At 38.9% G+C, this 12531-nt stretch overlaps 1 non-coding gene across 1 annotated transcript; it reads left to right on the top strand.

Annotated features, from left to right (window-relative positions):
- Nucleotides 1-11205: 11205 nt before the first annotated feature.
- Nucleotides 11206-11312, top strand: LOC141637882 (small nucleolar RNA R71). The gene has a single exon (XR_012541938.1). It is a non-coding gene; the product is annotated as a small nucleolar RNA R71 (small nucleolar RNA).
- Nucleotides 11313-12531: the final 1219 nt, after the last annotated feature.

Below are 12531 nucleotides of genomic sequence, written 5' to 3'. Positions count from 1 at the left end.
TTAATAGTGGACCGAGAGGACCTCTTGTTTCCCGCCTCACTTGTATTTGATTCAGACCGACTTAGTATGCTGCCGCCAAAGCTTTAATGAACCGACCATCCTAGTACCTCTTCTTTATCTGTTTAAGCCGTCTTTTTAGTTTACTGTCTTTATTTATTCTTAGCTATAGATCAATTCAATTCAACCCCCATACTTGTTACCATAGACTGAATTTAGACAACTAGAATTTACATCTGCCTCTCTGTGGTTCGACCCGACTGCCGCTAGCTATAGTTGTAGTTGGAAATTATAAATCTTATTTTTGACACCTCACGACGGGTATCAGGAGGAATGGGGGAGCCATTGGGATAACCCGGGCATTTCATGCCGACACAACGAGAAATAAATTACAACTCGATCTAATTACAACAACTATCGAAATTACTTGACTCAGATTGAAATAAAAACTATATACATGATAAAAATTACAATACAAACTAACAAAATACAACTTAATAAACTATTACAACTTAACAAATGAAACAAATGTAAACAAAAAGACTAAAGCTAAGTTAGAATGATTAATGATATTAGCCGAATTATTTGTTAATAAACAAATTAGATTAGAAATAAAGTAATTAATTTAAAATAAATAAATACAAAGGCTTGAAATAAATTAGGTACAACTTATTAATTAAATTGAACCCAACTTATTAAAATTATTCACCAATCCATATTTGTTAAAATAGGATTAGTGAACAATTAAATTAAAGAAACAAAAGAAGAAAAGAAAATTAAAACTGGCAGACCCGTGCAGTGCACGGATCAGCAGTCAGAACAGACCCGTGCAGGGCACGGTTTTTGTAGAAAAACAAAGTTAATTACGTTTTAATTTTGAAATCAGTAAAATAAATTACGGAAAAATTCACTAAATTAGACTTACAGATTTTGAACCATAAAAAATAATAAAAACAAATTTTAAAATATTATAAATAAATAAAACAAATTAAAGGTTAATTAATTACAAATTGAATTAAATAATTATGAACTAGGTTAAATGCAATTCTAATTTGTCAACGAGTGAAAATGGAAAGGTGTTAAGCACTCACTTCCATGCTAGCGAGAAAATTAGTGAAAGGGAAGATGAATTGAATTAAAAATTAGAAGGTTGCAAATTTCATTTACAATAATGTTATTTTAATCCTACGATGCCTAATGAATTAACGAACTAGTTTGAGGCGTTAATTTAGTCGAAAGAATTGTGTAAAACGTGGCTTACTATTACGATGAATGAAAAGTTCAAAGTTAAAATAGTGATACAAACGACATACTACGTCAATTAGATCGATTTAATTCTGTCCGATTCCAAATACGAGGATATGTAAATGAGAAGGGATACGACCGATCAATCTGGCGGATTTCTTTCCCAACTCAAGTCAACGCGGGTATTCGGAATGGCACTTTAACTCATACTCATACTATACTAATGTTTCATAGTTAACGATGTTATACAATGTATAATATATAAAATAAGCGATAAAAAAACAAATAAAAAACGAAATAAAAAGGGAAAGAAGGAGGATTTCATGCACCCTCAACCTACATGTATCGTTGACACCGTCTTGGGTCGTAATCGATCGTAGATTTTATCTCGAGGGGCCCTCGTCGACCAAGACAATTGAAATTGAATTTTGAAATCACGAAATAACACGTTCAAAAGGCAGACTTGAGCAGCGATTTTCAATCACTCACCATGACTTCGTTTCTCAACGATTTTTCAATCCGAAAGATGTTTTGGAAACTAGAAAGACTGAATTTTGTGAATATGGAAAGAACCCATAAGAACCCATATGGAAAGAACCCATAAGGATTTGAGCATGATAATCAAGGCCAAAGACCACGATAGAAACTCGAAAACAAGATTTGTGTCCCTGTTTTGAAGCGGCTGTCACGACTTTAGTTTAGGTTTTTTTGGACGATTTCTTTCTTTGATATTCTGGGTAGTTGGTCTCTGTTGCTAAGGGCTGTTAATGGTTGAGGTAGGAGTGTATTTATAGGGGGTTTAAGAGAGCAGAGGCAGACGGGTCTCGGTTTGCATAGCTGCTGTCCAACAGCATTTTGGGGGGTTTTTTAGGGTTTGTATGAAGGTTTTTCTTGGTGGGCAAGGCATAGGAATATGGTAAGGATGTTAGGGTATGGTAGGGTGTTGATAGGCACGGGTTTTCTAATAGTTTGGAGCGGGTTTGGGGCTGTTTAGTGGACTCGGGTTGAAGGGTGACGGGCTGGTTTGTGCTACTGTTTTGGATGGGTTATTAGCTGGATTGGAGGGAGTTTGGACCACGAGTTTGGGGTTGAAGGAGGGGGTTGAATGACGGGTTTTGGAACTGTTTTGGGGCACGCAACACAGAGTACGAAGGAAGGTATTGGGCTGCTAGTATGTCGTGTTTGGGGCTCGAAAATAAGGAGGTATGGACGTGAGTTTTCATGGGGTTAGGGCCTGGTTATGAGGGTGAGTGATGGGTTGGGTTATGGGTCAGGAGTTGGTTAGAGTTTGCTTCGAAAATCGTGCCCAAATCAAGTAGAAAATGAGCTCAAAATCTAAGTGACACCGGAATAACATCACAATAACACCAGAATAACAATAACAACACAATAACACGTGGTAAATGATCAGTCCGTTTCGTGTTCACAATTTAAGGTGTGGTCGTTGGGTCACGTCCGAATCAAAACACAATTTATAACTTCACAAACAACTCTACAATTAGTAAAGAGGCAAGTAAAGGTCGGATCCCAAGGGACGGGTATTGAAATGAGATTTCTATTGCAACTAGTGGTGTCTTAGGGGTGTCACAAATTAGGTTGATGTAGAAGATCACTAACTAAAATAGCAATGAAAATAAACAAGCAAGATGAAATAAAAGGGTTGTAAACAATTGATTAAAAAGCACTAGGGTGTCATGGGATCATAGGGGAATCATGGAAATTGATCATACAAACACGTTCTCAAATTATAAGCAAGCAATTATTGTTGTGATGGATTGAGTTGGGTTATATCTTACAATCTTAGGAAAGTTTGGGTCCCGGAACCGAATCGATTAGATTATACAACACCTACAAGTCGACTTAGGCTTCCCTACTCAACAACATGCATGGTCTAATGAGACTCGAGTTGGGTTATGTCTTACAAGTCTCATTGAAAAGATAGGAGTTGGTGGTAAATGCAAGGATTCATAGGCTTAGCATTTCATCAAATATAACATGTGCATGAGTTGAGATCAAAACAAGCAAGCAAATAAAACATGAAAGCATATTAATTTAAGCATGAATCATTCCCCATGTTGGTTTCCCCTAATCACCCATTAACCCTAGCTAAGAGACTACTCACTCATTATCATGTTGATCATGCTAGCAAGGTTGTCAATCATACCAACAAAAGGAAACATGATGAATAAATGAAAGTAATTAACAATAATTAAAAAGGGATTAAGAGAATTATACCTACTAATGATTCCAATAATAAAGCAAAGATAAAAGAAGTACTTGATGCTTGATTGAGAGGTTGTCAATCTCCCAATAATAACCCAAATAATCTTCAATTACCCAAAATAAAGGATGAACAAAAGAGAGATTAAGGAAATAAAACTTGTATTAGAACTTGATTAATTGTTGATTACAAAATTAAAGAGAGATTTGATTGGTATTAACTACTCTAATTATTGATAAGAAGAACATGCTCTTCTAATTAGACTAATGGGGTATTTATAGTGGAAATTAGGGGGATGCATTAGGGTTAACTAAGGGCTAAACTAGTAATTACACTTTTTAGATTGAGCAGGGAGGAGCCGGTATTTTTCGAAGGAAGGGCTTCTTTCTTTGTAGCTTGGAGAAGACGAAATTGCGCTGTAGAGGAATCCGAGCGGATTAGTGTCGGGACGGGCGGATTCTGGCGGTGGAACACGAGCGGCTTTGGAGGAATCCGGGCGGATTGTGGCAGTGCTAACCCGAGCGTCTTGGGAAGAAACCGCACGAATTGTGCAGGTGGAGGACAGCCGGATTGTAGTCAATCCGCACGGATTGTTCTTCAGCAAGATTTCTTCTTCTTTTCTTCCCTTTTCTTCATAAATTCCTTGGGGACTCAAGGATCCTTTCTCAACATTGCTCATCTACTATAATATGTACAAAGGCCTTCTAATCTTGTCTCTCCTTGATGCTTGGTCATTGGATTCGATCAATTTAGTCTCGATTTACCATGAAAATGCAAGATTCTTACTCCTTTCCTACCAAGGGATCAAAATCTCAAAGAATATGCAAAACAAAGAACTAAAGATAATAAACGACCCAAATATGCACTAAAAAGCATGGGAACAAGGCTAATTCGGAGGCTAAATATGCGCTAATTATGGTCACATCAAATATCCCCAAACCGAACCTTTGCTCGTCCCGAGTAAAGAGGTGACAAAGACTAGGACCATTATTTAAACTAACCTAATAACATAGCCGATATGAGACAATTAGCGGGTCTCACTCCGCCCCTTCAACTCACAACAAGACAACCATGAGGTAGGATGCCTTCTTGCAAGGCAAGGTGGGTCTTGCCAAAATGGCGACACATCCAAATATTAAGCACACAAAATCTCATAATGGATGCATCTACAAAAGAATAGCCACTTCCTCATCAAGCGGCGGAGGCACTAAAGAGGAACAAATTTAAGAGCATGTAATCCTTCACAAATACTAGTTCAACAAATTACTAAGGCTAAGAGGATGGCACTAAATCACCTCCAAATGGTGTTAAACTAGACTACTTTCGTCCTCAATTTCTAAATGCTTTTGTCAAGAGCGATCGGATGGTGGTGGAATGATGATCCCTATGATGCTAGTAGCATATGACATGACAAGTCTCGAATTCTCTACAAAAGTAAAGGTCATGGATCGTCCCAAGCTCGACAAAGTGGCTTGACAAAAAGGCTTTTTGGGAATGAAATGTTCAAATCTTTATACACAACGGGTGGATATGACTAGTATTCAAAATTGTCCTCATTTCACTTTCACATTTCAAAAATTTAAGATGGGGTTTGTCCCTTCCGGGCTAGTGTCCTTTGCTTTCGCCAATCGCTTATTAGGCAACCGGTTAACCTCTAGACAATAGCTTTTTGGGGTGATAGTCACTCTGTCTCTGGGCGGCCGAATTCACAACCGTGTGGGGGCCCAATTCAATGGATCCCGCTCCAAAGCACATCGAAGTGGTACGCCTCCATCAAAACAAATTAAATTTCTCAACATTCAACAATTCATAACATTTGAGGTTTCCTTGGCATTAAATTACTTCCACATGACAAAATTCTTTGAAATGAGCACTTCAAACTTATTGATAGAAAAGTATTTTTGGGTTGCCTTACCACAAGGTCAATCAAGGTCACCTAGACAAGTTAACCAAGTCCACATCGCATCACGGGGTTGGATAGGTGACTCACATGCAAACCCTTGACTAGGCTTTGGGTCATGGGTCAAAAGACACTAGTATGACACTATCTAGGGTGTTTTACAACCATTCTAGTAGGCAAAGTCTTAAGTTGAATAAGTATTTGTAATGGCTTAGTTTCTCTTGTCAAAGTTCCTAATTAGGCATTTTTCAAAACTTTTATCTAAATGCAACTATATGTTATGATGCAACTAATATAAACATCCTAATGCAAGTGATTCTATCAACTAATATGACATATAAACTAAATGCAAGTCCTAAGTTCACATTGTTATACCGCATCAATCAAAATAAAGCCACATAGTCATTAACATAAAGAGGAAAAAGGAGATTGGAAAGATCATACCATACGGTCTTCAATATCCTCATGTCTCGGATGTGGCGTAGTCAATCAATGTGAACAAGGATAGAACAAACACAATATATACAATAATATATACAAGACTACACTACAAAAGGAAATAAACATGTTTTTGGCTTTTCAATTTTCAAATTTTTATGATTTTCAAAATTTTTCAATTTTTATCATTTTGGAATATAAAGTTAAGTTAGAATTCCCCATCCTCACACTAATATGGGCATTGTCCTCAATGGCCAAAATGATGGGAAATTATGCAAAGATGATGCATGATTTCTATACTAAATGCAATCTACACTAGTCTATACTACATGATGCATGGTTTTTGTTATGACGGAGAGGATAATTTAGATTACCTCCCGTTGTGTATGCATTAACTTCCCCAAACCGAGTTAGACACTATTGCTAATGTCCAAGGATGGGTGTAGTTCATGCACACACTATGCAATGCATGAAACTAATTTGTCATTTTGGATTTTGAAAGTGGGAACAATAAAATGAGAACACCTCAATGGTACCGAGGTGTGAGTCCTCTATGGTGCTAGGAATACTCCAACAATGATCAAGAAAATAATTAAAAAAAGAGAGAAATAGACAAACCATGAGAGGGTAGGAGCCTCCAAGGCTTGCTAATCTTCCATCATATCATTACCATCATCACTTTCCTCATTAGAAGTGGTCTCATTGCCACTTCCCTCTTCATTTGCTTCTTCACTTTCTTCTTCACCTTGCTCATCATCTTGCTCACCATCCTCTTGTCCTTCTTCACTTGCTTCTCCATCAATGTTATCATCAACCTCTTCATTACCGACAACCTCATTGTCACCCGAAACGACCCTAGATGCACCCGGAAATAGGACTTCTCTATCCGCCCAACTAGGCAAAGGACACGATGGATCAAGTAGTCCTTGCCTAGCTAAGTGTAGGAGGGGTGGATATTGAGCCAAGTAAGCATTTTTCCGATCCTCAAAGGCTTGCTTGTGCATTGCTTGCATGAGAAGAGTCAAATAATCATTTCTAGCTTCAACACCTTCCGGCTTGAACTCTTGGTACTCAAAAGGGTAAGGTGGTGTGACAATGGAATAGGAGGGCATTTCAAGTTCACCCTTTTGTTGTCGGATAATATACTCGGCCTCTTTTGAAAGGGGAAGTAGATAATTGGTCCGGTGGACGCTTAAACGACAAATCTTTGAAGGCAAAGTAAACGATCTAGCCTCACTAGTGAGCCATCCATACTTGGTGTCAAGAGGGTTATGGGCAATCCACTTGTACTTGTGTATCATAGTATGCATATCAACAAGATGACCACCCTCCTTTGCTTCATACTTGTTATCCTTGTTGAAGTTAGGATCAAAGTATTTAGCTAGGATAGTGACTAGGCCGCCATTGACAATAACGGTAGTGCCTTTCTTCCCACAATCAATGTTGAGCCATCTATCTACCAAAAGCCATAAAGAGTTGAAAGGCTTGGTGTGTACTCTTCCAATGTTCAAAGCCGATTCAAGAAGAATAAAATCAAGTTTGGTGAAATGGTTGGTATCTTTCCTTGCAATAATGGTGTTTCCTATGACCTTGTGCCATACCCTTATGCCCGGATGGTGGACTAAAAGAGCACGACTCGCATGAAAATCCTCAAATTTCCTTCCGGAAATTGCCTCCCAAAGAGGGTCGGGGTCATACTTTCCATAATTCTTAAAATAACTCGGTTCATCACTAAGACCCAAAATTTCACCCAATTCCCTAAAGGAAATGCATCTACTAACATTAGCTAGACGAAACTCGAGGTTCTCCCTAGTCTCAACTTTGGTGACTTTCGAAGAACTCAAAAACTCCAAGGTAAGGGAGGGGTATGTCAATTCTTTTGATTCAAACAATTTCTTCAACCCCATTGTTTTGAAAAAGGCTCTAGTTTGCTCAAGGACACCCAACTTATCTAAGGTATCTTCACAAATAAACTTGGTGGATTGAAATGATTTCCTAACAAACTTGGCAAAAGTATCTCTATGGGTTTTGGAAATAAAAGTTACCTCCGGATAATGCAAAAGTTGATCAATTTCCGGAGTCGTGGATGTTGTTGCTCCCATAGAAGGTTGTTGTTGTTGTTGCACTTCAAAGTTTGGGGTTGCTACCACCATAGCCAATGCTTTCTTTGCTTGAAGAGCCTTTTGCCTTTGTGAAAGTGTCTTAACCTTTGGTGCCTTTGTTGCCTTTGTTGCTCCCTTAGTCCTTGCCATTGATGAATTAACCAAGAAAAGAATGAAAAATCTTTAATTTGTAGTGTACCCAAATCGATTTAAAGGTGAAAGGCTTTGCCTTTATGAATTCAAAAATCGACTCAAAGGTTGAAGATTTTGTGCTTGGTTTTGATTTTTATTGAAAAAGGAGTGATTGATTTGTTGTTAAAAGGATGATTTGATTTGATTTTGGTGAATGTAGTTGAGGAATTTTGTTTTTGTGATGGAGAGGATGAGGGTTTTGATGTTTTTGAGTAGTGTTATGAATGAATGAATGAAGGTGGGAGGGTTTTATAAAGCCCGAAAAAATTCGAATCAGGGGGCAATCCGTGCGGTTTCTCGCTCAAGACGGCGACTCTGCACTTTCGGGTTGGGAAAAACTCGCCTAAAGACGGGCGTCTTTAAGAGAAGACGCTCGGATTCGCCGACACGGGACGGGCGGATTCTTGAAAGACGGATGGATTTCAGTCCAGGAATTTTTCTTGTTTTCCTCAGCAAAGAAGACGGGCGTCTTCCTTTCAAGACGGGCGGATTTTCGAGACGAGCGGATTGCTTTGTTCAGGACGCCCGGATTCTCTTACAGTAAAAAATCTTTCAAAAATTCAGCTCATAGGGACGTGCGTCTTCTACCCAATACGCTCGGATTGTCTGTAGACGGGCGGATTCTCCTGAATCCGCTCGGATTCGACCCCTTTGTACCCGGATTCAGTTCTATCCGTGTACAATGCATATCCCTTATAATTCTTCCATTCTTCTTCATATCTCGTGTTCTTCATTGTGGGGGCACTACTAAGGCATGGATAGCCTAGGCAATTGCTATCCCCACACTAAGCTAAAGCACTACACATCAATTGAAATTATTAGTCCCTCCCTCACTTCTCTCAAACATGACAATTATCTTGATCAAAGTAAATAAAAATCCAAAGATGACAAAAATGCAATACAAGAATTGAAATGCAAGTTAGGGAGTTAGAAATATTTACAAACGGTGGTTTAGGGAGGACTCCACCAAACTCTCATTCTTGATGAGATGTCAAGGGGGCATGTTCAAGGTGTTGTTGATGTTGCTCAACACCTTGAAAAAGTAATCAAAAGCTTGTTCATTATCATGGTAGAGGTCTTCAATAGACCTTGGTCCTTGTTGTCGGTCTTGATCGATGGCATTACCAATGTAGGGATTAAAAATCCTTTCAAATTCGTCATCCCAAAGACCACAAACTTCATTAAGTTGATCATTGAAAATATCTTGATTTGATGGAGACAACTCTCCCAAATTCTTTTCTTGGCCAATGAGGCCATCTTCTTCTTCTTTGATTGATTTTGATGAGCTTTGCAAGCTCTCCTTGTCACAATTCACTTGCTCTTTGAATGGAGCATCTTCAATTTTCTTCTTCCATTGGAGTTCCGATTTCTTCCTCTCATCCTTTCGGCTATAATGATCAATCATGAAACACGGTTCATGCAAACGAGGAGCTCTCTTAGTCTTGTCAAGATTAAAGGTTATGCTTTCATCTCCCACTTCTATAGTGAGCTCACCATGTTTCACATCAATCACCGCACCCGCGGTGTGTAGGAAAGGTCTTCCTAGAATGATTGGAATGTTGGAATCTTCCTCCATATCAACAATGACAAAGTCCACCGGGATGAAAAACTTCCCAATTCGCACGGGGACATCTTCCCATATCCCTAATGGTATCTTCGTCGATCTATCGGCCATTTGGAGTGTGATGTTGGTGCATTTAAGTTCTCCCATCCCCAACCTTTTACTCACCGAGTACGGCATAATACTCACACTAGCCCCTAGATCACATAAGGCTTTGTTGATCGTTGTGTCGCCAATGGTACACGGTATTGAGAAGCTTCCCGGATCCTTTAGTTTTGGAGGTGAACTCCCTTGAAGTATTGCACTACTCACCTTAGTGAAGGCGATAGTCTCAAGTTTCCGGATCGACTTCTTCTTTGTGAGGATATCTTTCATGTATTTCGCATAGGCCGACACGTGATTTATTAATTCCGTGAAAGGAATTGAGACTTCCAAATTCTTCACAATTTCCATAAACTTTCCAAGTTGGTCATCAAATTTGGGCTTGGCTTGACGACTTGGAAAAGGAAGTCTAATCACAATGGGCTCCTTCTCCTTGACCTTGTCTTCATTTCTCTTTGAAATTTCTTCTTTTGATGATTCTCCATCTTTGGAGTTTTGCACAATTTCTTCCTTATCACTAGCTTCCACAACTTCATCCTCAACTTGCTTCTTCGGTGCTTCATACCTTGTACCACTTCTCAAGTGAATGGCACTAACCGTTTCATGTCTTGGGGGATTACTTTGAGCTGGTAATTGCCCCTTTTGTCTTTGTGAGCTTGAAGATGCTAGTTGAGTCAATTGTGTTTCCAACATCTTGGTGTGAGCTAGAATGTTGTTGATGGTGGTTTCCTTTGCTTGGCTATCTTTTTGCATTTGAGTGAAAAATTCTTGTTGATTCTTTTGCATTTGGAGGACCGCTTTTTGGACATCAAAACCTTGGTCATTTTGGTGATTGTATGGATTTTGATTTTGGTAACCTTGGTTTTGATTGTAAAAGGGTCTTTGATTTTGGTTTCTCATGGGTGGTGGAGTGTATGTTGTTTGAGGGTTTTGAACATTTTGGCTTTTGTATGAGAGATTTGGATGGAATTTGGTGTTCTCATTGTAATAGTTGGAATAAGGGGTACCACTCTTGTATGCTTGGAAAGCATTCACTTGTTCATTTGTTCCCCTACATTCACTTTGGTCATGTCCCAAAGTTCCACAATTCTCACATATCCCACTTGGGATTGATGAGGATGCCGTCATGGCATTAACATGATGCTTTGGTGATTTTGAGACTTCTTCAAGTCTAGCCATAGCTTTTTCAAACTTCAAATTTATTGTGTCAATATGAGCACTAAGTTGAGCACCCAATTGAGTAACGGAGTCCACTTCATGCTTTCCTCCTCTAGTAGCCTTGCGAGGTCTACTATATTGTGAGTTATAGACCATCATTTCCTCAATTTTGTTCCATGTTTGATTGTCATCAACTTCGGTGAACATTCCATTTGATCCCATGTTGAGAATGTTCCTTGAATCTTCATATAAACCATTCCAAAATTGTTGTACCAAGAACCATTCGCTAAGTCCATGGTGAGGACATGAGCGACAAATTCCCTTGAACCGCTCCCAAGCTTCATACAAAGATTCTTCATCCCTTTGCTTAAAACCCGTAATTTGAGCTCTTAGCATGTTAGTCTTTTCCGGTGGGTAGAATTTTTTGTAGAAAGCTAGAGCCAACTTCTTCCAAGAATCAATTCCGAGAGTGGCCTTATCCCTTCAACCATTGTTTCGCGGTGCCGATTAGAGAAAAAGGAAATAAGACCCATCGAATTTGGTCTTGAGTCACACCGGTTTGAGAAATCGCATCACAATAGTCGCAAAAGGTTTCCATATGAGAATGAGGGTCTTAACTAGGCATCCCCCCAAATTGGCTCCTTTCGACTAATTGGATAAAGGCGGATTTGGCAATAAAATTTCCGGTTAGATGTTGTGGTGTAGGAGTACCATTGGGTGGGTACAGAGTGTGACGAAAATTTTGGCATTGTAGGTTGATTTTGGGTGGTATTGTGTAATGGGTTCTCCTCTCCTTCTCTTGCAAAAGGGTTGATGAACTCAATAGTTGGTTGAACAACCTCACTAATACCTCTTAAATTCCTCCTAGCAAATCTCCTATTGTTCGTCAAGGTTCTTTCAATTTCACGGTCAAAAGGTAACAAATCACCTTGTGACCTTCTAGACATGCAAAATATCAAACAACTCGAAAATAATTAGAACAAACCTTGAGGAGTTTTACTTCCCCAAGGCGAAGAAAGACACAACTAATAACAATAAAAGAAAATCTAAATCAAGTAAACACCGTCCCCGGCAACGACGCCATTTTTTATTGGTCCGTTTCGTCTTCACAATTTATGGTGTGGTCATTGGGTCACGTCCGAATCAAAACACAATTTATAACTTCACAAACAACTCTACAATTAGTAAAGAGGCAAGTAAAGGTCGGATCCCAAGGGACGGGTATTGAAATGAGATTTCTATTGCAACTAGTGGTGTCTTAGGGGTGTCACAAATTGGGTTGATGTAGAAGATCACTAACTAAAATAGCAATGAAAATAAACAAGCAAGATGAAATAAAAGGGTTGTAAACAATTGATTAAAAAGCACTAGGGTGTCATGGGATCATAGGGGAATCATGGGAATTGATCATACAAACATGTTCTCAAATTATAAGCAAGCAATTATTGTTGTGATGGATTGAGTTGGGTTATATCTTACAATCCTAGGAAAGTTTGGGTCCCGGAGCCGAATCGATTAGATTGTACAACACCTACAAGTCGACTTAGTCTTCCCTACTCAACAACATACATGGTCTAATGAGACTCGAGTTGGGTTATGTCTTACAAGTCTCATT

This window comes from Silene latifolia, unplaced genomic scaffold, assembly GCF_048544455.1.
Source record: "Silene latifolia isolate original U9 population unplaced genomic scaffold, ASM4854445v1 scaffold_154, whole genome shotgun sequence".
In the NCBI taxonomy this organism is placed as follows: Eukaryota; Viridiplantae; Streptophyta; class Magnoliopsida; order Caryophyllales; family Caryophyllaceae; genus Silene; species Silene latifolia.
The sequence above is the reverse complement of the archived record's forward strand: the minus strand, read 5'-3'. Positions and strand labels throughout refer to the sequence as shown.